This window comes from Arachis duranensis, chromosome 9, assembly GCF_000817695.3.
Source record: "Arachis duranensis cultivar V14167 chromosome 9, aradu.V14167.gnm2.J7QH, whole genome shotgun sequence".
Classification (NCBI taxonomy): domain Eukaryota; kingdom Viridiplantae; phylum Streptophyta; class Magnoliopsida; order Fabales; family Fabaceae; genus Arachis; species Arachis duranensis.
This window is the reverse complement of record NC_029780.3, coordinates 83201850-83228552: the sequence shown is the minus strand read 5'-3', so window position 1 is coordinate 83228552 and position 26703 is coordinate 83201850.

Here is a 26703-nt window from a genome sequence, read left to right as displayed (position 1 = left end):
GAAAGTCAAGTGAAGGAAACCAAATTGGATCCACAAGTCCTAGTCAAATCCAAAGGAAAAAACTAGCTTTAGTGACATGCAATTTAATTAGCAACTTATCAATTATCAATCAACAATGGAATTTGATAACTCAAGAGTCTCCAATTGCTCACCTTAAGCCAAGAGAAGGAAAATCTACTCTAGCATCCTTCCAAGCATTTAATCAAACCCTTGGAAGGCACAAAATAAAAACATAGAAAAATAATAAGAGATAATAAAATCTAAGATACCCAATTGCAAGACAACAATAACAAATGAAGAGAGAAATAATAACATGAAATACCTCAAATTGCATTAATGAAAAATTGAATCTAACATGAAGAATTCATAAACCAAATTAGCAAAATAAGGAAATCATAAAGGGAAATAGATAACTAAAGTACTAGAATAATAGAATGTAGAAGAGAAACTAAATTAAAGTAACATGAAGATCTGAAATTGAGAAGAACTAAACCTAAAAACCTAAAACCTAGAGAGAGGAGAGAGCCTCTCTTTCTACAAAACTACATCTAAAACCTAAATTGTGAATAATGAGAAGTGTGAATGTATGATTGATTCCCCCACTCGGCAGCCTCTAATCTATGTTTTTGGGCTTGAAATTGGGCCAAAAATTGCCCAAAAATTGCCCCCAGTGATTTCTGATACGTACAGCACGTGGCTCCGTCATGCGTACGCATCGCTTGTCTGCCAAACTATCCACGCGTATGTGTCACCTAACAGCAAGGAAAATATAGCAACTTGCATGTCATTTCGAAGCCCTGGATGTTAGCTTTCCAACGCAATTGGAACCGCCTCATTCGGACCTTTGTAGCTCAAGTTATGATCGATTTAATATGAAGAGGTCAGGCTTGACAGCTTTGCAATTCCTTCAATTTCTTGTATTCCTTCCACTTTTGCATGCTTCCTTTCCATCCTCTAAGCCATTCCTGCCCTATAAACCTTGAAAACACTAAGCAAACATATCACGGCACCGAATGGTAATAAGAGAGGATTAAAAATAGCAAATTTAAGGCCAAAGAAGCATGTTTTCAATCATAGTACAAATTTAGGAAGGAAAGTGTAAAACATTAGAATTCAATAAATAAATGTGAGAATAGTGGATAAAATCCACTCAATTAAGCATAAGATGTACCACGAAATAGTGGTGCATCAGATAGCATCAACCCTTGTCAGAGAGGATGACAATGGACAACAACCCATCTACTTCATTAGCAAGGACTTACAGGGGGCCGAACTGAACTACCAAAAGATAGAAAAGTTCGCTTACGCCCTCATACTCAAGTCCCGTGACTTCGACCATATTTTCAAGCCCACACCATCAGAGTACGGACTAATCAACCCATGAAAGGCATCTTGCAGAAAACAGACCTAGCTGGAAGAATCCTATAATGGGCAGTCGAGTTGTCCGAGTTCGACCTAAAATATGAAGCTCGCACTGCCATCAAATCCCAGTACTTGGCCGACTTCGTCGCAGAGTACACAGACACCCCAGAGCCCCCCATAGAATGGAACCTCTATGTTAACGACTCATCAAACAAAGCCGGAAGTGGAGTAGGTGTTATCCGAGAAATTGACCAAAGAGACCTAACTCGAACTCTCCTTAAAGTTCGAGTTCCTTGCCTCAAATAATCAGGGAAAGTATGAAGCCCTACTAACTGGCTTGAAGTTGCCTAGGGAGGTAGGAGTATAGAAGCTTACCATCTTCAGCGATTAACAAGTAATCACCTTGCAGATAGAGGGAAGCTACCAGGCAAAAGACCCCACTATGAAAAAGTACCTAGACAAGAACAAAGAACAGCTCGGGAACTTCAGAGAATATGAGATCCAACATATACCTCGAGAGCAAAACACCCGAGCCGACGCCCTTTTAAAACTAGCCAGCACCAAGCCAGGGGACAACAATAGAAGTCTCATCCAAGAAACCCTACAGCACCCATTGACCTCATGGGAAGAAAAGGTATTAAGCATATCAAACCAGGACCAAGGGTGGATGACCCCAATAATCAACTTCCTCAAGTCCGAAACACTTCCTACAAAAAAGAAGGACGCAAAGAAGCTCATACGGGAGGCACAATACAACACTCTGGTACACTACGTCCTGTACATGGGAGGAGTTTCCACACCCCTCCTAAAATGCGTCCTGACTTTTGCCACAAGGGAAGTCCTGGAAGAAGTCCACAACGAAATGTGCGGCAACCACCTCGGAGCACGGGCACTGTCCAAAATGATACTCCAAGCCGGCTTCTACTGGCCAACTCTACAAAAGAAAGTGTCCGAGTCTGTCAAAACATGCCCTCCATGCCAGAAGCATGCCAACTTCCACGTTGCCCCGCCAGAAGAACTCATTTGCGTCACCTCACCCTGGCCATTCTCAAAGTGGGGGCTCGACCTCCTCGGACCACTCCCCCAGGGATTAGGGCAAGTCAAATTCCTCATTGTAGGAATATATTACTTCACAAAGTAGATTGAGGCAAAGCCATTGGCGGTCGCCACCGCCCAAAAAAGTCGGAAGTTCCTGTACAGAAACATCGTCACAAAGTTTGGGGTTCCCCACTCTATTACCACAGACAATGGGACTCAGTTCACCGACATGGGCTTCAGGAACCTAGTAGCGAATCTAAAAATCAAGCACCAATTCACTTCAGTGGAACACCCACAAGCCAACGGACAGGCGGAGGCTACCAACAAAGTCATATTGGCCGGGTTAAAGCGTCGATTACAGGACGTGAAAAGAGCCTGGGCTGAAGAGCTCCCCCAAGTCCTATGGGCATACCAGACAACACCACACTCCACCACAGGAGAATCACCCTCTCGACTCGCTTACGGAATAGAGGTAATGATCCCCGTAGAAGTAGATGAAAGATCCCCTAGGGTGATCTTCTACAATGAGGACGCCAACTCCTGAGCACAAAAGGAAGAACTCGACTTGCTTCCAGAAGTCCGAGAAAGAACTAGGATTAGAGAGGAAGCTCTGAAGTGTTGAATGGCCTTAAGGTACAACCGGAAGGCAATCCAACGGAGCTTCGCTACCAACGACCTCATCCTAATCCGAAATGACATCCGATCAGGTCGGTTAGGAGAAGGAAAGCTAGCAGCGAACTGGAAGGGACTATAACGGATTACAGAAGTACTAGGAAAAGGTTACTACAAGGTCATCGAGAAAGGTCAGTAACCTAAGAAGGTATTATAGCTAGAGAAAGGTCTTGAGCCAAGGTGTGCTCTTTTTTCCCACTAAAGGGTTTTTCTAATAAGGCACCAGACCGAGACCTGAAGGTGGCCCGACTTGCAGGGTAATCCCATACATATATATACTCTCATTTACATTTTTTGATTCATTGCATTTTATTCTAATAAAAACAGAGATTGCCTAAAAGGTTTTCTACTAAGGCGCATTAATTTATGCTCGAAAAAATGCAAAAATGATCACCCGCCCAGAAAAGGTCGGCAAGGTGAAGTGACGAGGTTCAAATTAATGTGAGAAGTTATAAAAAGTAACTCATATAAAGCGACCTGACGAGGTTGGATAAAAAATGGGATTGCAAAAAATAACTTCAAAAGGCCCGACAAAGAAGTCGGACCATCTAAAGGATCACTAAAAAGGGAACAATGCCTTCCTAACGATGAGAAGGTCGAAAAAGGTTGAAAAACCTAGTGTGAAAGTTGCTAAGCTAAAAGGTAGGAGTCCGAATAGGATTCTACTTTAAAAGGCAAAGGCAATCACAAACTCAAGCAAGGCTAAAAAAATTGTCCAAATAAACTAAAAAGAAAAGATTCTAAATAAGAACACTACCTACAAAATTATTGGAAACCTACTAAAGGCCTGCACTGAGCAGCAAGGACGAAATCGTCAAAGCAAAGTAAAGTTGTCAACACAACTAGAAGAAGTGCAGACCAATACGCAAAAGGTAGAAGTTCGTGAAAGAACACTACCTCAAGGTCGTTAAGAAGGACATTGGCCAAACCAACACCTAACTCTAATAAGTGTCTAGCCTAAAAAAGGTAGAAAATCCACAAAGGAGCGCTACCCCAAGAAGAAGAACTGAAAGGGTGAAACAGTAACGAAAGGATGGAAACATTTCTCAGAAGTCAGCCAACACACTACCAGAACAGTCAAAACAAAGTTTCAAAAATTAAAGTATTAAAAACTCAAAGGGTTACCTAATAGCAACCCAAGAGTGAAGATGATTTGATTAAAAACTAAAAAGTTGCCAGGGAGCAGCTGCAAGTGTTAGAAAATTACCCAAAAAATTATAGTATAAAGAGTTCAAAGGTCCACATGTTGGATCATACCAACACATAATCAAAGGAGCAATAAAAGAGAAGTCACAAGGGGTCCAGCTTTACCTCAGTCGCCGCATCCTGAGGAGCTGGAGGAATGACTGAAATCGGGACAGCTTCGAAAACACCATCAAGGCCATTCAAGATTTCCACATCGGGGGGTCTCCATAGGAGGAGTCGTAGAAGCCTTGGCAGGAGGATCAAGAGCAGAAGTCTCATCATCATTAGGAGCTGGCATGATCTTACCATCTTCAATAATGTTATCCACATTGAACAAGGTAAGGTCGGCATCTGGAGCAAGCACCCGAACATGATCCTTCAAATTCTCGTACATGGCGGTCATTCCATTTACTATGTGCCCCTGTAACTCGAAATAGTCATCATAAGAGGATTGAAGCTTTTCCTTTACCTCAAGAAGCTCCTCGTAAGTTCAAGTGTGGCTCTCCTTGGCCTTCTTCACCATCTCCTCTGCCAAGTTAGCAGCCGCCTCCGCCGCAGTAGCCCGGGCCTTCTCCTTCTCCAAAGACAGCTCTAGCACAACATTCTTTGCCACCAGCTCAAGCCTCAACCCCTCTACCCTATCATAATCGGCCTTAGCACTCCCAAGGAAGGCAATGGTAGCATTGATAGGAGATTTTTTGAACTCCCTCGACAGTGCAGTGCTAAGGTTGGCCATTCGGATACTGTTGCTGGATATGAAATCAAGATGGTAGAGAATGGACACATCATCAATCGAAACAAAGCCATATGGGGTGATGTTCTCCACAGCAAAGGCCACACCACCAAAGTGATGAATGAATTTTTGATGGTATAGAATTTCACAAATAAAATCTCGTTGCAAGTATAGTTTCTAAACCAACAAAGAATCCTTTCATGCAAAAAATTGTTTGTCACAAGTACAAACCCCAATAAAAATAAGCAAAGTATTCAAACTTCGGGTCGTCTCTCAAAGGAATTACAGGGAAGTGTTCTTGTTATTGGTTATGAGATGTATATTTTGGGGTTTTGGGTAAAGGACAAGAAAAGTAAATTGCAAGAATAAAACTAAAAGCTAAAAAAGCTCTTGGCAAGGAATGAGAACTAGAAGTTCTATCCTCATTATCATCCTTAATTGTGACAAGAATTGTCCATTGCTGCATTTAGTCAACCTTTAACTATGAAGGAAAGTCAAGTGGAAATAATCAATTTAATTCCTCAAGTCCTAGTCAACTCCTAAGGAAAGACTAGCTGTAGTGGAATTCAAATCAACTAGCAACTTTCAGTTATTAATCAACAAAAGAGTTTGATAACTCAAGAGTCTCTAATTACTCAACCAAGGCCAAGAGGAGAAAAATCTACTCTAGCATCCTTCCAAGCATTTAATCAAACACTTGGAAGGCATAAAAGGAAAGTAAAAATCAAATTGCAAGAAAAGTAGATCTACACTACCAATTGCAATGAATTAACAACAATAAAGTAAATTAACACTAAAAGAAAGAAAACTTAAATTGCATTAAAGGAAAATAAGAGAAACAAGAGTGCATCAATAACAAGGTAACAAGTACAAGGATTAAAGTGCAAAACTAGAGAGAGGAAAGGTAGAAGAACAAGAAATTGTAAAGGAAAAGTAAATCAAAGCATGAACTAAACCTAGATCTAAGAAATCCTAATCTAGATCTAACCTAATTCTAGAGAGAAGAAAGAGCTTCTCTCTCTAGAAAACTAACTAAAACATGATCCAAACTAAACTATGTATTCCCCCCTTTGACTCCTCTTGATTTCTGCATATAATAGGCTCTGAATTGAGTTGGATTTGGGCCTGGAAAACCCAGAATTCGCCCCCAGCGTTTTCACTTTGATGAAGTCACGTGCGAGCACTGACGCGTACGCGTCGCCATGTGACTTCAAACTCACACGCGCGCGTCTGCTATGCATGCGCGTCGATGAATGCATCCCATATCCTTGATTTTCCAGGATTTCTCCACTTTGTATGCTTTTCTCTTCATTCCTTTAATCCATTCGTAGCCTTTTCAACTTGAAATCACTAAAAATCACATCAAGGCATCTAGTGGAATCAAAGGTGAATTAAAAATAGTAAATTAAGGGCCAAAAAAGCATGTTTTTACACGTAAGCCCAAATTAGGAGAGAATCATGAAACTATGCTACTTCATTGGATAAATGTGGGAAAAGTGGATAAAATCCACCTAAATTAAGCACAAAATTTACCACAATATAGTGGTGCATAACAAAGTCCTTATCATCAAGGTTGTAAACACCAGCAGTTCTTTGCCTCTTGGGAGAGGGACCAGTCGATGAAGGGGAGGAGGCAGCACCCGAAGTCGCAAGAGGCGGGTCAACAAAAGCCACACAGACTTGAGGAGTCTGGATAATCTTCCTCGGTCCTTGAGCACCCGAGTCCAGCTTCTTCGGTGGGACTTGGGAAGAACCCTCCCCCGACGTCTTTCTCTGCAAATTATGGGTGGCCACTGCCTTCTTAGTCTTGCGAAAGACCTTCATCGAATCGGAGCTTGAAACCATCTCTGAAAAAGAAAGTCATAAAAATAATTATACAGTGGATGATGACAAAACCATGACAAATAAAAACTTTATAGAAGTCAGGGCACTACCTAGCTCGAAACGGAGAAGAGCGGGATCCCCTAAAAACTTCTTTGTATCCAAATGACGAAGCTCTCCCCAGTGCTCCTCCAAAACACCCATAAAGGCCCTCTCCACCTCATCAAGACTCTCTAAAGGATACTTAAGAACTACAGGGTTCTCTTGCCACCAAAGGGAAAAGGTGGGTTCCTTATTCTCGTCAAGAAAAAAGGGGGTGAACACCATGTACAGCCCGAACTTTGAAGTAGGAATTTTTAAAATTATGAAAGGAGTCATCAAAAATAGAGAACACTTTTTTGCCCTGAGTAGCCCGGAAGGAGATCCAAGAAGCCTTCTTCTTGGCTGTCCCCTGCTTGGTCAGCATGAACAAATAAAGAAAAAGACAAAGAGAAGGTCGGACACCCAACTTCTAACACAGCTACTGAAAAATTTTCATGAAGGCCCAAGAGTTGGGATGAAGCTGAGTCGGGGCAAGGTTATAGTTCCAGAGAATGTCGGTCTCAAATTCAGTGACAGGAAGGGTAATCCCTAATTTGGTAAAAAAGCAATCATATGCATAAAAGAAAGCGCGCTCTGCCCAACTTAAAAAAGGAAAACTGACCCTCTCCTCGGGATCGGGTGACACCAGCTCATAATCCTTCTCATCTTCCCTATTTCTACAAATCCCATGATACCTCCTAAACTTTTGACAATACTCTCGATCCGCTACAGTAACATATCCTAACACCACAGAATTTAACCAGTCAGCCATACCAGGAGGAACCTTTGTGGACATTTCAACAATATTTCTACGAGAAATGGGCGTCACTAACAAACAACTCGGCCAAAAATAAGTAGAAGAAAAAACAACCAGCAAACAGCAAACATGGCAGCAAAAGGGCACCCCACGATTTGCAAAAACAAAATTTTTACCATAAACCCAGAAACGCCCTTTGGAGGCAATGCAGACAAGAAAAGCGCAAAAGATCAAAGAAAATTGAAAGCCCTAGCACTAACCATTTTCAACAACATCAAAGACAAAAAATATCAAAACTTTAAACTGAAAACAGAGGCATGCAGCAGAAACTAAAAGCAGAAGGATTGCAACCATCGAAAGGAATGAGAAATGCACAAAGCAACGTACCAACCTAAAGTGAGGAGAAGCAGAAGCGACCAACACGCGGTAAAATCACGGACGATCCACACCAACAAGCGGCAAGAAGCTCTAAGGAAAAGGAAAAAACTTGGTTCAAATGAATGAAACAAAGTGAAAGAAGATTTTTCTTCTCAAAAAGTAAAGAAGAAGCTGAAGAAAGCAAAACCCTTTGAATTCAAACAAAATACAGAGAAGGAAGCGAAACGACAAAGGAGTAAAGGTCCAATTAAAAGGCTTTTAAAGTGCTTACATGAATCCAAGAAACTAATGCACTCGTAAACAACGCAACATTTAAGGAGCAAAAAGAAAAAATGCTTCGCGTTCTAAAAAGGCATTAAAAACACAAAGCTCACCCGAAACGGAACGAAAGCACCTCGGGCACAGACACAAGAATATGCTTGAGCTCGAACTCCCCCCAAAAAAAAGTCGAAGCTCGGAAATGAGCACAACCTCAGGAAAAGGTCGAAGCTTGTATAGGGCACTGTTCATACACCGATCCGAGCTGTAGGGTCGGGCTGGCCAAAGACAAAGGAACCGACCTCATCAGAGGTTAGCCCACTATTGACCTGGTTGTTTAAAGCTTGGACTGCCTCCACCGAGGCCCAAAAGAGGCCTAGAAATGAAGAATCACCGCTTGCGGGAAGGTGGTTAGCAAAAGATACGATCTCACTCGCCAAAGATAAGATAAGATAATAAACTTATCTCAAAGGAAGATCGTCAAACGCCGCTATAAATACATTGGAGCACCCAGGTATAACTCAAGTTCCAATTTTACTAAAAACCTGCCTAAAGCCCATACTGACTTAAGCATCAGAGTCTCTTGCAGGTACCACCACCCTCCGGTGATCGAAGACTAGCAGCATGATGGAGAGGATTTATTGTATAGTTTGGAATCAATCAAAATACAAGCATCAATTCGTTGGTAGCATAGTCCAAACCAACAATGAATTCTCTTAATCAAATGTTTTAAATCCAAATTATAATAACCGAGATCAAGAGTAGTTAAACCTCGGGTCGTTCTTCCCTAGGATGCAATTGAAGTGTTACTTCCTTGGTTGTTAAGGCAAAAGGGGGTTTTCAAGCAAGAAATAAAAGATTGAAAGAACTTCATATATAAAAGAACAAAGAGATAATCAAAATTGTAAATTGATGCAAGTATAAAGCAAACAAGATCAAGACTAGTGAAAATGCTATAAATGCAATAAAAGGGCCTTGACTTGGGAATGAGGATCCAAGGAATCCTATCATCGCCATAACCACAACTATGGTAATTATGATGAGTCAATCTCGCCTAGTCAACCCCAACCATCGAGGAGTAAGTCAAGCAAGCATAATTGACCTTAATCCATAAGTCCTAGCTAACTTACCAACCTAGTTGATAAAAAGCTAGCGTCAATGGAAACAAGAGTCAACTAACTCCCAAGAATTACCACTAAATGTCGGACATTATGACTCTAGTATCCTAGGAACTCAAACCACAAGCCAAGGTGTGAAAATCTACTCAAACTCTAAAGTTGGCATTTTCACAAACACCTTGCATGCATAAAACCAAAACATGGAAATTTGCAAAGGAAAATTAGAAATATATAACCAACTATGCACAAAATGAACAATAAATATCCAAACAAACATAAAGAAAGCATGAAACATTAAATTCATCAATCAAAACTTCAAGAAACTCAAAATTGCAATTATAAACAAGTAACTTGAACCAAAGCAAATGAAAGTAAATGTGCTATAATTGAAGAGGAAATTGAGAGTACTTACAATAAAGATGAGCAATATCAAACATCAAAGCTTCTATAAAATACTACAATAGAGATGGAAATTAAACCCTAAGAGGGCATTTTCTACTCCTACTCCTACTCCTAATTACCCTCTAAAACTATCTAAGTGAGCTCCCCTTGAAATGTGTTGAATCCCCCTTCATATAGCACTCCAATTCAGCCTTCAAGCCTTCCAAAATGGGCCAAAAGGCCTCAGAAAACGCCCTGGACGTGTTTTCCACGTGTTGGGTCCTGTGCGGATGCACAGATGTGTGTGTACGCACAGGTACTTGTGTGTACACTTGGCTGAAAGTTGACCTGTGCATACGCACAGGTACTTGTGCGCACGCACACATGGAAATCCGTTCTTGTGCGTACACACGCAAGCTCGTGCGCACGCACAATTTGCTGTGTGTGCTTCTCCTTGTTTTCTTCATGTTTTCTCCCTTGTACATGCTTTCTTCCACTTTTGGCTATCTATTCTTGCTTCCAAGGTCTAAAATCACTCAGCAAACATGTCATGGCATCAAATGAAATAAAAGTAGAATTAAATTGCTCATTTCAAGCACAAACTTGCATGTTTTCATATTTAGGATCAAATCGGGGACAAAACAGAAAAGTATGTTATTTTGGTGCTTAAGTGTGAGTTCATGTGCTAGAATCCATCCAAATTGAGTCAAAATATACCATCAAATATGGACTTATCACAGCACCTCAAGCTCCAACAAGTCGGGCACGACAGCCCTGACCCAACCAGAAGATCTCATCGGAGATCGACATCTCCGTTTTAGGTAACCCTCGGAACAAAAAGTTTCCAAAATAGAGAAGAAATAGAGGAATAGAGAAATAGAGAATTAGAGGGATGAAATACTTACCAAAGAAACACTAAACAGACAATGAGAATCACTGAAACAAAAGTATCTGCGATCGCCTTCACAAAGGCCTCCAAGATCATTGCCATCTGGATTTGATCTATCGAACCTAACCCTAATTTTTTGAAGACCCATTATCTTCAAATGCGAGGAGAATTCTACCACGGTAGCCATGGCTTGATCCTCTACAAATACAGTGAAAGTATATAAAAAGAATTCTTAGTTTCTAGGGAGAACAAAAGTTGACCCCCATTTTCTCAAAAATTGCAATAACATAGTACTTAACTAGAACATATTTACACAAGTTTTTAAAAGTTTTTTCCTTTTTTCCCCTTCTCCCTCAAGGCATATATATACATTATTGCATAGCAAAATTTCTTTTAGAATATAGGGAATTGACATAAATAGAAGTTTCATTAGCAATGTAAACAAAAAGCTGCATAAGATATGGAAACAAAAATGAATATTGTAGCAAAGCTGACTAGTCTCTCTGCAAAGCATAAATGGAAACTACAATGAAAGCATGAAACATATCCATGGCCAGAGCACAAGAAAGAAGCCATAAACACAATTCTTTCACAAAGTACACTACATCCACTAAGCTTCAAGCAAAATACACAGGGAGATAGAGAAAGGTAAAATCTAAATCTCTGAATTGGAAAAAGAAAAAATTGACAGTGAATTTGAAAAAGAAAACTATTAAAATGCTACCAAAGAGGAGCTTCTAGTTCATGAGTATTTCCCTCCTACATAAAGAAAAAGAGGGAAAATATTATAATAATTCTTCCATTACACAAATTACCTAGTTTGTGGCGATGAGGGTGAATGAATGTGACTAATAAATTTTACTCGAACACCTGCAATATATATAAGAACGAATTCATTAAATATTTTAAAATTCTTCATATGAAAGTGAATGAAATGATAAGATGTCATCCTATAGATAGTAAATCAGATTTTATACGTAGTAGAATTTCAATTCTCAGTTTCTCAATGACTATCACATAGCAAAGAAAAAGAAAGATAGAGTGGTTTTTACAACCTAAAAACCTGAATGAGCAGACACTATTCCTCTTCAATCTATAAACCACATCAATATGAATTTGTGTTCTATTACCAGGAAACTATTGAAGCTCAGTGGTGAACAACTGAACTCAGTAAGTAATCCTGCGTATACAAATCAAAATATTGATCGAAAGAATGCTTTTCGACTTTACCAGTTTTCCAAAACAATTTATAACAATGACCAAAACAATAATAATACTCTTATAGATACTGACTAAGCCTTTTTCTTTTAATTTAATTTATTTATGCGATTGAAGTCATTGAACCAAATTTATTAAAAAGTAACTAATAACAGATGACAAGCATAGATATAAAAGCTAAACTTCAAATTTATACTAGCTTTTTCATGATCTCTTAAATCTGAAAAATATTGAGCTGCAATATTAATCATTCTTATTCCTTCAAAAATTTCAGTAGCTTGCCTAAGAATTTCGTGCACATCCTAACGGAGGATTTATGTCAGTATAGAATTTCACAAAAATAATCTCGTCGAAGTATAGATCTAAACTGACAATTAAACCTCAATCAACGTTTAATTCATTTGTCACTTAGCAAACTCAATAAAAATCGAAGTATTTAAACCTCGGATCGTCTCTCAAAGGAATTGCAGAGAAGTGTGTTTATTATTGGCTATGAGGTATATTTTGGTGTTTTTGTAATAAGAAACGAGAAAGTAAAATGGCGAGAAAATAAACTAATAACTAAGAACGCTCTTAGCAAGGAAAGAGAATTAGAAGTCCTATCCTCATTATCATCGTCAATTGTGATGGTAAATGTAAATTGCCTTCACTTAGTTAACCTCTAACCAATGAAGGAAAGTCAAGTGCATACAATCAACTTGAGTTCACAAGTCCTAGTTAGCTCATAGTAAGAGACTAGATTGAGTGAAGTTCAAGCTAACCAGATGGGTGGAAAAATGTCGGTTAAGAATTCCTAAAAAATATTTTCTAAAACAGCGTTGTATGTACAGTCTTAATCGATGAAATTTCCACTATCAATTTAAATTGTGTCACAATTAATAATAAATTACCGGGAGTAGAATCCCGGATCGTTTCCCTAAGAGTTGACACAAGATGCGAATTATTGGTTAAGATTTTTCTGAGTATTTTTGAAATTAAGAAGGGAAAAATAAATGGCTAGGAATTAAAGCAATGAATAATAACAAGAGGTGATATGTATTCAAAATAAAAGGCCTTGGTCAGGGGAGAGAATTGGAGTTTCTATCCTTGTTGTCTTTCCTAAGTGTAATGATAAAGGTTTATTGCTCACACTTAGTTATCCTCTAGCAATTGAAGGAAAGTCAAGTGGGCATCACTAACTCTAGCTCACAAGTCCTAGTCACTTCACAGGGAAGGACTAGAGTTGGTGAGAATTGAGCTAGCCAGCAATTTCCAGTTGCAGATTACCACTTGGGTATAACAACTCAAGGGTTTCCAATTACTCAACCCCCAACCAAGTTGGGAGTTTTACTCCATGAACATGAATGCCATTTTCATAAACACATAATAGGAGTAAACAAAAGACATGATAATTATGAGAAATTAATTAAATCAGAATTGGCACTAACAACAATCGACAAGGATCAAACAAGCAATAAAAATAAACATAAAAAATACTTCAATGCATTAATCAAATTCAAGAGTGATAAGATCCAAACATAAATTCAAAGCAATTAAATAGAGAAGAGTAATAGAAATATTATAGAAGAAACCTGTAAGAACAATGACTCTAATTGAAGGTAGCAGCATCTCTCTCAAGATCCAATTCAAAGCAAAGTAGGTGTTTCTCTCTCTAGAATTCAAAACTAAAACTTAAAACTAAAGTAAAAAGTGAAGTGTGTTTTGTATCAGCTCCATCCCTGCCTCTAGTCTGCATTTTCGGGCTTGAATCTGGGTCCAAATCAACCCAGAAATTGCCCCCAGCGAGTTCTGTTAAGTGCAGCACGTGACACTTTGTCATGCGTACGCATCAGCTACGTGTACGCGTTGCTAAACCTTGCACCTTGCCACACGTACGCGTCGATGAACGACGCTCCTGGCCACGCACACGCGTTGGCCATGCGTGCGCGTTGCTCCTTGATTCTCAACTCTTTAGTTTCTTGTGTTCCTTCCATTTTAACATGCTTCATCTTCATCCTTTAAGCCATTCATGCCCTGTAAACCTGAAAACACTTAACAAACATATCACGGTATCGGATGGTAATAAAGGAGAATTAAAAAATAATTTTAAGGCCTAGGAAGCAAGTTTTCAATCATAGCATAAAATTAGGAAAGAAACTTAAAAACATGCAATTTACATGAATAAGTGTGAGAATAGTTAACAAAACCAACTCAATTCAGTCCAAAATATATCTTAAAATAGTGGTATATCACCGGCAATCTTCAATTACCAATCAACAAGAGACTTTGACAATTCAAGAGTATCCAAATCATCAACCTAAGCCAAGAACACAAAAATATCTTTTAAAATCCAACCAAGCATTTCATCAAACACTTGGAAGGCATAAAATAAGAACATAGAAAATTAACAAGAAATATTAAATCTAAACTATCAAATGCAAGAATCAATACTAACAATTCAAGAAAACAACAATAAACATAGAAAACATAATTGCATTAATAAAATCAAACGTAACAAGAGTTCATAAATATAAAAATGACAGCAAGGGAAATTAACAATGTAAACAAAGAGACCCAAGACAATAAAGCATGGAAACATAAATGAAACTACACTAAAACAAAAGAGAGAAATTAAAGAGAAATAAGACTAATCTACCCTAATTTCTAGAGAAAAGAGAAAGCTTCTCTCTCTAGAAAACCTAACCTAAAGCATGGTAATACTTGTGTTCACTCCTCCATCCCCAGCCTCTTGTCTTCCTTTTTTGGACAGGAAACTAGGCCAAAAGTAGCCTAGAAATCGCCCCCAGCATTTTTACTTTATTGCAGCACGTGATGCTCGTCCCGTGTACGCGTTATCTACGCGCACGCGTCGCTTTGTTAAGGCACTGGCCACGCGTACGCTTCAGCCATGCGTACGCGTTGACACCAGCTTCTCAAATCTACAATTTCTTGTGTTCCTTCCACTTTTGTATGCTTCCTTTCCATCCTCTAAGCCATTCCTGCCCTATAAACTTGAGATCACTTAACGCACATATCACGACATCGAATGATAATAAAAGAGGATAAAAAATTAGCAATTTTAAGGCCAAAGAAGCATGTTTTCAATCATAGCACAAAATTAGGAAGGAAACTTAAAAATCTGTAATTTATATGAATAAGTGTGAGAATTGTTGACAAAATCCACTCAATTCAATACAAAATATACCATAAAATAGTGGTTTATCACATCCTCAGGATTCAAATCACGCAAATGGTTTGCAATTGCCCTAAGACCAGCAGCCTTAGGCTTTTTCTCCCAGTAGAAGTCCCCTGCTCTTTCAAAACACATTGTCGCCAAGCAGAGTTATTAATTAAAATGACTCATCACAAGCAGAGTTTATAAAAGGAATAGTAGATTCAATGGAAGTGGATCCTAAGAACTATATATTCTCCCAAGCATACCACAAAGCTACTTCATTTAACAAGTTTCAATCCTCTTTCATAAAGTGTTTGGGATTACATTATATTCAATAAGAAATATTCAACAAACTAAATAAAGTGGCACCAAGAGGACTTACATTAAGTGTTATGCTACATGCTTTATCAGTAGAACTTTGAATATAAGCTACCTTGTTCGTAACATTCTTTGGTTTGCACTCTGAATCATACCTATAAACAATTTCAACAACCTGATATATCCAAGAAAAAATAAATAAAGCTAAGAAATCCAAAAGATAAAACTTTGGCATAAACTCTAACACATTATATCTCTAAAGCAGACCTTTTGTGAAGCGAGTAATAAAGCAACACCAACAGGGATGAATACAACACTAACAAGCAAGAATTCCAAAATAACCTGCAAGGAAGACTATTAAATTAAGTACAAGTTCTACATAAACAACAACTTGAACACCAATGTTATGTTAAAAATAGTTACAAACATCTTCTTCAAACAGGAATTGTTAACGCTTGTGGCGTAAGGAGTGACACCTTCTCTTTTTGTTAATTAGTACAAAATAGAGGAACAGAGAAATAGAGAAACAGAGAATCAGAGGGAAGAAAGGCTTACCAGTCTTTACGGTGCCGATTGAGGGAGAGACAGCAACGATTGAGGATTTCGAATTGCACGAGGGTTTCCGAGAGCGAGAGACCACTGCACTGAAGGAGTAGGAGGCCACACCGATGTCTTGATGGTTGACAAATAGCTATAGGGTTCGACAGAGAGAGGGTTGCGTTGATGGGCGAGGGTTGGGTGTGAGGGTTGAGAAACAGCTATAGGGTTTGATAGAGAGAGGGTTGTGTGCGAGGGTTAGATGAAGGGCATGGGTGCGACGGTCATTGGTAGTGATAAAGATGACGATGAAGGCTAGGTGCGATAAAGATGAACGATGAAGATTGATGAGTCCATATTTTCGATATATTTTGCCTTGATTTGAATGGATTCTAGCATATGAACTAACACTTATGCACCAAAATAGCATACTTTTGTGTTTGATCCCTAATTTGATCCTAAATGTGAAAACATGTGTATTAATGCTTATATTAGTAATTTTAATTTCACTTTTATGTCATTCGATGCTGTGATATGGTTTGTGAATGATTTCAGGCATTAGAGGCAAGAATGGATGGCCAAAAGTGGAAGAAAGCATGTACAAGGGAGAAAACATGAAAAAAACAAGGAAAAGCACACACAGCAAAGTGTGCATGCGTACACCCTTGTGTGCGTGCGCACAAGCGAGGATTTCGACATGTGCGTGTGCACAAGCACCTTTGCGTATGCACAGGTCAATTTTCAGCCGAGTGTGTGGATGCACACATCTGTGTGTCCGCATAGGTCCCTGCACGTGATTGCATTAATGAAACATGTGCTGCACAAATTTGGAGGCCCTTGGCTCATTTTTGGAAGGCTGAAATGCTGAATTGGAGTGCTATATAAAGGAGAATTTAACACTTATCAAAAGGAGGGACATTGGAGCACAATTTTACATAGTTTTTCATAGTATTAGGAGTAGGAGTAGTGTAGAATAGAGAGCTCTCCTAGGGGACATTGGAGCACAATTTAACACTGGCTTAGTGTCATCCTCCAATACGACCTTGTGCATGCATTTGGCTGGGTTAATGCCCTTAAGATCACTTATAGACTACCCAAGAGCTGTCTTGTGTGTCCTTAGCACCTGAATTAGTGCTTTCTCTTCCTATGGCTCTAAAGCAGAGCTTATAATCACGGGAAAAGTGTTATCCTCTCCTAGAAATGCATATTTCAGGGATGGTGGTAGTGGTTTGAGCTCGGGTTTAGGAGGCTTCTCCTCTTCCTGAGGAGTTTTCAGAGGTTCTTTTGTTTTCTCTGGTTCCTCCAGATCAGGCAGAACATCTTTAAAAATGTTCTCTAGCTCTGATTCGAGATTCTCAGTCATATTGACCTCTTCCACCAGAGAGTCAATAATATCAATGCTCATACAGTCGTTTGGGGTGTCTGGATGCTGCATAGCTTTGACAATATTCAACTTAAACTCATCCTCATTGACTCTCAGGGTCACCTCCCATTTTTGGACATCAATGAGGGTTCGTCCAGTTGCTAGGAAAAGTCTTCCTAGAATAAGAGTCGCACTCTTGTGCTCTTCCATTTCCAGCACCACAAAGTCAGTGGGAAAGGCAAATGGCCCAACCTTGACAACCATGTCCTCAATTACGCCTGATGGAATTTTAGTGGAGCCATCAGCAAGTTGGAGGCATATCCGGGTTGGTTTGATTTCTTCAGTCAAACCAAGCTTTCTGATAGTGGATGCAGGTATCAGGTTGATACTTGCCCCAAGATCACATAGAGCTGTCTTGGTACAAGCATTCCCTAATGTGCATGGTATCATGAAGCTTTCGGGATCTTTAAGCTTCTCTAGTAAGCTTTTCAGAATGACTGCACTGCATTCTTCAGTGAGGAAAACTTTTTCAGTTTCTCTTCAATCCTTCTTATGACTTAAGATCTCTTTCATGAACTTAGCATAAGAGGGAATTTGCTTAAGTTCCTTTGCAAATGGGATCTTTATTTCAAGAGTCCTGAGAAAATATGCAAGGCGGGCAAAGTGTTTATCCTGTTCCACTTGGCAGAGTTTTTGCGGATAAGGCATCTTGGCTTTATATTTTTCAACCTTAGTTGCTGCAGGTTTATTGCCTATAGAGGTGGTTGAAAAAGCCTTCTTAAAGGGGTTGTTATCAGCACTTGTAGGTGTTTAACCCCTCATTGGCGTTTGAACGCCAGGATTGGGGGCTGGATGGGTGTTTAACGCCAATTTTTCACCATTTTCTGGCGTTTGGACGGTAGAATTGGGCATCCACTAGGCGTTTAACGCCAATTTTGCACCTTTTTTTGGCGTTTGAACACCAGAATCATTCCTCTCTGGGCTCTTACGGTCCTCAGAGGGATTTTGGGTAGTGGCTTAATCATCCTCTGTCAGTTTTTCCTTTCTTGGCTTCTTGCTGCCTTGAGTTGAGGCATTCAGTGTCTTTCCACCCCTCAGATGAATAGCTTGGCACTCTTCTGTTATTTGTTTAGATAATTGCTATATTATCTGATCCAATTGTGCTTCCATATTCTTGTTAGCATTTTGAGTGTCTTGTAGCATCTCTTTAAATTCTGCTAACTATTTTGTTAGAGCAAGTAATTGCTGATTGAATTCAGCAACTTGTTCTGGAGGACTAAGTTCAGTGGATACTGCTTTAGCCTCTTCTTTCATGGAGGACTTCACTGCTTAAGTACATATGTTGATTTCTAGCAACTGTATCAATGAGGTCTTGAGCCTCCTCAATTGTCTTTCTTATGTGTATAGATCCACCAGCTGAGTGGTCTAGAGACATCTGGGCCGTTTCTGTAAGCTCGTAGTAGAAGATGTCTAACTGCACCCACTCTGAAAATATTTAAGAGGGGCATTTCCTTAGAATCTCTATGTACCTCTCCCAGGCATCATAAAGAGATTCATTATCCTCTTGTTTAAAGCCTTCGATGTCCAGCCTTAGCTTTGTCATCCTTTTTGCAAAGAAATATTGATTCATGAATTTGTCTGACAACTGTTTCCATGTTCTTCTGATTGCTGTGGGTTGGTTATTTAACCACCTCTTAGCTTGATCTTTTACAGCAAATGGAAACAGTAATAATCTATAGATATCCCGATCTACTTCCTTATCACGTACTGTGTCAGTAATTTATAAGAATTGTGCCAGAAACTCAGTAGGTTCTTCCTATGGAAGATCGAAATACTGACAATTTTGCTGCACCATGATAATGAGCTGAGGGTTTAACTCAAAGCTGCTAGCTTTAATAGGGGGTATACAGATACTACCCCCATATGAAGCAGTAGTGGGGTTAGCATATGACCCCAGAGTCCTTCTGGACTGTTCATTTCCACTTAGGTCCATGATGGATAAAGGGAGATGATGTGAATTGTAAATAAAAATTTTATTCTCTCTTTTTTTTGAAAACTGAATTTAGAATAAAATAGAATAAATGCAAAATTAAGTATAATTTCGAAAATAAATAAAAGAAAATTGAAAACTAAAATAATTAATCAATTAGAAAGATTTGAAAAAGATATGATTTAAAATTTTAAAGATTGAAAATTTCTTAACAAGAAAACACCAAACTTAAAATTTTTCAATCAAATTAATAAAATAACACCACTAATCCGAAAATTATAAAAAGAAAGAAAAAGGTCATGAAAAATTTTATAAAAGATTTTCGAATAGATATAAAAAGAAAATTGAAAAAGAATTTGTTTTGAAAAGGATTTAAAAAGATAAATTTTTTTTAAAATTGAAATTTTGACTTGACTAACAAGAAATAACCAAATTTTAAAATTTTGACTAAATCAATCTAAGAAATTCAAAAATTATGAGCAATTAAAGAAAAATATATTTTTTTGATTTTTGAATTTAATGAGGAAAGAGAAAAACACACAAAAGACACAAGACTTAAAATTTTTAGATCTAGCACCCTTGTTTTTTCGAAAATTTTTGGAGGGAAACACCAAGGGACACCAAACTTAAAAATTTTAAGATTAAAACACATAAAAACTCAAGAACACCTTGAAGATTCACAAGAACACGAAGAACAAAATTCAAAGACTCAAAGAACTCAAGAACATAAAAAAAGAACCCCAAACTTAAAATATGAAACTAAACTCAAACAGAAGACTCAAAGTAAAATTAAAGATTAATAAAGAAAAATGATATTTTTGTAAAATTTTTGAAAGAAAAATAGAATATGCAATTCTAGTGACTCTAAACCAAAAGGATAAATTTTTCCTAATCTTAGTAACAAGATAAACCGTCAGTTGTCCAAACTCAAACAATCCCCGGCAACGGCGCCAAAAACTCGGTGCACGGAATTGTGATTCACACTTTTCATAACTCCAGTGCCACTAACCAACAAGTGCACTGGGTCGTCCAAGTAATACCTTATGTGAGTAAGGGTCAATCCCACGGAGATTGTCGGCTTGAAGCAATCTATGGTTATCTTGTAAACCTTAGTCAGGAGATTAATGATGAAAAGAGTTTTGTTTGTAAAAAAAGTAAAAGAACATGAAATGAATAATACTTGTTATGCAGTAATGGAGAACAGGTTGAGGTTTTGGAGATGCTCTGTCTTCTGAATCTCTGCTTTCCTATTGTTGTCTTCTTCACGCACGCAAGGCTCCTTCCATGGCAAGCTGTATGTTGGTGGATAACCGTTGTCAATGGCTACCATCTGTCCTCTTAGTGAAAATGGTCCAACTACGGGTTCTGTAGGGCTAATCATCTATCGGTTCTCTCTCATGTTAGAATAGGATCCATTGATCCTTTTGCACACTGTCACTGCGCCCAACATTTGTGAGTTTGAAGCTCGTCACAGTCACCCCTTCCCAGATCCTACTCGGATTACCACAGACAAGGTTTAGACTTTCTGGATCACAAGAGTGCTGCCAATTGATTCTAGCTTATACCACGAAGACTCTGGTTTCAAGGATTTGAACACTCTGTTGTCAGGAGAGGCAATCAAACTCGTGAACCAGGAACCCAAGAGATACACACTCAATCTAAGGTAGAATGGAAGTGGTTGTCAGGCATGCGTTCATAAGTTGAGAATGGTGATGAGTGTCACGGATCATCACATTCATCATGTTGAAGTGCGAATGAATATCTTAGAATAGAAACAAGCATGATTGAATAGAAAATAGAAATAATTGCATTAATCCATCGAGACACAGTAGAGCTCCTCACCCCCAACCATGGGGTTTAGAGACTCATGACGTAGAAGATACAAATTCAGATGTAAAATGTCATGAGATACAGAATAGATCTCTAAAAGTAGTTTTTATACTCAACTAGTAATCTAGGTTTATAGAAAATGAGTAAACTAATATAGATAGTGCAGAAATCCACTTCTGGGGCCTACTTGGTGTGTCTTTGGGCTGAGCATTGAAGTTTTCACGTGCATAGGCTATTCCTGGAGTTAAACGCCAACTTTGGTGCCAGTTTGGGTGTTTAACTCCAACTTTTATGCCAGTTCTGGCGTTTAATGCCAAAAAAGAGTAAAAAGATGGCTTTTAAACGCCAGTTTGTGCTATCAAATCTCGAGCAAAGTATGGACCATTATACATTCCTGGAAAGCCCAAGATGTCTACTGTCCAACGCAATTAAGAGTGCACCAATTGAGCTTCTGTAGCTCCAGAAAACCCATTTCGCGTGCAGGAGGGTCAGAATCCAACAGCATCTGCAGTCCTTTTTCAGCCTCTGAATCAGATTTTTGCTCAGGTCCCTCAATTTCAACCAGAAAATACATGAAATCAGAAAAAAAAACACAAACTCATAGTAAAGTCCAAAAATGTAAATTTTTCATAAAAACTAATAGAAATTTACTAAAAAGTGACTAAAACATACTAGAAACTACCTAAAAACAATGCCAAAAAGCATATAAATTATCCGCTCATCAATCCTCAATCCCAAGTCAAGGCTTCTTTTATGCATTTTTCACTAGTTTTGATCTTGTTGCCTTTCTACTTGAATTAATTACTAATTTTGATTATCTCTTTGTTCTATTATTACTTAGTTCTTTAAATCTTCATTTCTTGCTTTTGAAACCCCCTTTTTCTTCTATCAACCAAAAGCATATAACACTTCAATTGCGTCCAAGGGGAACGACCCGAGGTTGAAGTACTCTTGATCTCATTTATTATAATTTGGATTTAAAACATTTGATTTGGGTGTTAGTTATTGATCTAGACTATACTTGCAATGAATGAATTCTATTTTGAGAAAATCTAGATCGATGACAAATTCCCTTTCATCAAATTTGGCATCGTTGCCGGGAACGCAATTGGTGTTATATCTTTTGGTTGATGTGAATATGTTAATAGTGTAAATAGCACTTTTTGGTTATTTGTTTGCTTTTTTTAGTAAGTTTTTGTTTCTATTTTCTTGATGACTTTTTTCACACCATCACCACAATGCACCCCAATGGAGCGCAAACACTTACCTTTATAGTCACCAATCTTACACACCATCACCTCACTACATACAAAACCAAAACCCTTACCCTCATGAGTTTGATTGTCAACCTTCATCGCCTCAATCTTCATCTTCATATATGGATCAAGCCACAAATTCAAGAACAACAAGAGTTCCGGAAGAAGCAAGAACAAGGCATGCCTACCTTAGCAAAAGCTTTGGATTATTTAGCTTCATTGCGTTCATGCCACAAGCAAGAAATTCTAGTGGATGAATGTGTGGAACCAAGTGAAAAGTGTGGAGTGCAAGAAGAAGTGCAAAATCAAGAAGAAGATGTTGATCAAGAGGATTCTATCATTCAAGATTTTTTGTCCAACTTGGGTAATTCCTTCTATGACCTTCATGAACCTCCGTTATTAGATTTGGAAGGAGATGTTGATGTAGACTTCACATAACCTCCAATTTTAGACTTGAGTGATGATGAAGAAGATTCAAAAGAGGTTAAGGAAGATTTTAGCTACCAAAAAGTGAAAGCATTTGTGCAAGATAGAATTGAGTGGGTGAAGAATTCTCCAACAAGCTTTCTAGCCCCACATCAATATGCCGTCTTGGAAACAGATGGTCAACTTCAAGCCTTTCTTGGAGTAGTGAATGATGACGCGAAGAATGTTGATTGGTCAAGAAATAGAAAGTTCATCCAAGAAGCCAATCCAACATTTAGAGCTCAATTATGGTGCAAGAGTCAAATCAGTGGATTCCGGGGAATGCACAAGTGTCCTAATGGTGATTTAAGACGTTGTTCATCCAAGTGCAAGAGTGAAGATCAAGAAAAGGATGAACCCAAGACTAGAGTATGGGATCCGGGCATAAACTTCAAGAGTCAACGAGGTTGGATCCTAATTTCTAGCTTGAAATCTCTCATGAGTTTGATGCACTTTAATTGGGACCCCGGAGGTCAAATTAATAGCAAACTTGGTTGGAGATTCAAGGAGGAGTGGAAGCATAAGCCGCCCTAACAAGGATCTCCTCACCAAGTCCAACTTAGGGCTATAAACCAAAGTGCTAGGTGGGAGACACCCCACCATGGTAATATCCTTCTAACTTTCTCTCTTTTACCTTTTGTCTCATGAATAATTGGCTATATTGCTTGGTTGGTTAGACTTATTTTGATGTTTGTTGGGTAATTTTAGTGAAATAATGTGTTTTTGGGAGTTTTGTGATGTTTTGGGACTCGAAAACCTGTTTTGGATTTCAAGTTTGATGCCTTGGAGGAAAAATTTTTATTGCAGGAACAGAGTCCTGTGCGTGCGCACAGCCTTGTGCGTCCGCACAGATCCCCTGTTTCCAGTTCTCGTGCGTGCGCACAGCAACGTGCGCATGCACACCCTTAAACACCCCCTCTGTTCCCAGCATGCGCACAGCTTGTGTGTGGGAACATTCTTTTCCTTCTGTGTGTCCGCACAACCTTGTGTGCATCCGCACACGTCCCACCTTTAAAAAAAAAACCTTGTGTGTGCGCACATAGCTGAGCGCTCACACACCCATAAACAAACCCCTTGGCCGCAGTGCACGCACAGGCTGTGCGTGTGAACCCATCCCCTTTTCTCTCCTTCTGTGCGAACGTACACCCCCTTGTGCGCCAACACAGGTCGTGTTGCACCTTCTGCTCGCAATGCCCGCACGATCGTGTGTGCGCACATAACCCCCTCTCTCCCTTGTGTGCGTCCGCACAGGTCCCTTTTCGAACGTTAATTTAAAAAGGGTGAGGGTCGCGCTTCAGTTTCCAAACCTTCCCCCCTCCCTGTTCTCTTCTTCTCTCTGAAACAACCACCACCCAATCCCCCTCTTCACATCACCACCTCCCTCCACCACGACACCACCACCGCCGACACACACACATACACTCTCTCTCTTCTACATTTCCCCCTTCTCTTTCCTGTCTCTACGCGAGCCCGAGGTCGCGCTTCCCAGCTTTGGCGACCACACCAGCGGCGGCGAGCTTTTGTGCCACCGCGACCTTTCACCACCTCCCTCTCTCCACCTGCACCCTTTTCTTTCTTCTGCATTACAGGTTTCAACCCCTGTTTCCCTACCCTGTTCCATTTCCTTTCTGCTTCTTTTTACTTCTACTTTTTCATTTTGTTTTAGTCACTAGGTGGATATAGGTTAGATAACTTCTGATTTCAGATTGAATATATGTGATGCTAGCTGATATTTTGGATTTTTTTTGGGACTGAGCCCTGAATGCTGTTGCTTTTGCTTGTACTGAATGTTGTTCTTAACTGAACTGTGACTGCTGCCATGTATATTGAACTATGATTGCTGCTATAAATTTTTGCACATATTATGCTTATCAAAATGCTTGAATGGGATTTTTGATTCAACTTCTATGTCTGATCATCATAGCTTTTGATTTTCTTTCCATTATGTATCATCAGTTTTGAACTTGTGTGATTCTTTGTTGAATGTGAATGCTGCCTGAGATGATTTGGTTAATGCACTCCGTGTTCATGCTGAAACACCAAACTGACTTTGACTTTACCCTTGTGCTTATCTTATTTGATGTCAGTCTTTTTGCTGTGCTTATCATCCTTTACTAATTCACCTGCCAACTATGCACTTCTTTGCTAACATTGTTCTTGAAACCAAATTGGATTGAAATTGATAGCTTTGATCATTCTATTTAGTACTTTTAAGTGCATAGCATGTTGAATTACTGCATTATGTGCTGACTGCTCACTTCTTTTTCTCAAACACTAAACTAGAATTAAATTTGCCATTTTGAAACCTGTTTGGTGTCATTGGCAATAGTACATACATTGCTTTCTATGTGAATTGATCAAATGCTTATTCATGTATCTTTAACATCAGTGACCCTATACATAGCCACTTGTTCCTTTATGTTTTTGAGAAATGCAATCTGTTTCACAATCGAATGTTGCTCGGGACAAGAGTTATGTATATATGATCATTTCTTACTTCTCAACATGAATATATGCATGCTTTCAATGTGACTTTGATTTTTTCCTTTTGTGTCAAATTTTGCAAACCCTTTTCAATTTCCCAAGCACAATTGCAATAATCAATTTCTTTCAATTCAATTCACTTGCATTGCACACCTAAATCACATGCATGCTTTACTTGTTGTTCATCCCTTCATTTGTCACTTAAAATGCTTGAACTTAGGAAAACACTTTTCTTTTGAACAATTGACTATTTTATACATGTTCTCCCTTGATTGAGTATTTGTTTACCTTATTGGCTCTTACTTGATTTGCTTGATTATATCTTTCTTCTTTCTGTGACTTTTATCTGAAAGAGAAAGCCAATCCTTTGGCTTGTCCTCCTCCTGTACCTCCGAGCACCCAACCAGAGACATTCATTAATGTTGAAGCCCAAGAACAATATAAGAAAATAGAAAACAAAGCATTTCACTATAAGAGAAAGCTAAACTTGCCAGAGAAATATGCGGACCAATTTTTGGACAGATTAAATTTTTATCATTGGGAATTCGTAAAATTCGATCCGGTGGAAGTTAATGAACACCAGGTTAAAGAATTTTATGCAAATCTCCTAAAGAGGGATGCCCCAACTATTTTTCTCAGAGGTGTCACTTTAGACACCTCTGATACTACTTTAGAGGTCATCTTAGGTATTCCGCATATTCCTCCAGCTCGTGATGCTTATACTCAAATAGTGAAAGATTTGTTATCGGGCAAGCTTTCACTATATGTCGTCTTGAGGAAGATTGGCACACCTGAGGCCAGATGGGGGTACGACAGGGGAGAAAACACAGTCCTACAAAGAATTGCGTGCACTGATCTTAACCCGGAGACGAGGATCTAGCAGCATGTCATTGCCGACTATATTCTTCCGAGCACGCATGCCACGCATATCAGGGTCCGTGTGGTGGTTTTGCTTTGGGCCATTCTGGAGGGGAAGAGGATCTCTGTTCTTTCCCTTATCAGAGACTCGATGGGGAAGGCGATACAACAGTAGAAGTACAACATTTCCTTCCCATCGTTGATCACTAGATTGGCCACTCTGTCTGGAGTAGAAAGACGGCAGATAGACCAGATGTCCGTTCTCATCAGGAAGCAGTCATTTCTGCCATACAATGACTACGATGGGCCACCACAGAAGAAGAGGAAGACTGATGAGCGGATAATTTGTACGCTTTTTGGCATTGTTTTTAGTATGTTTTTAGTATGATCTAGTTAGTTTTTAGTATATTTTTATTAGTTTTTAGTTAAAATTCACTTTTCTGGACCTTACTATAAGTTTGTGTGTTTTTCTGTGATTTCAGGTATTTTCTGGCTGAAATTGAGGGACCTGAGCAAAAATCTGATTCAGAGACCAAAAAGGACTGCTGATGCTGTTG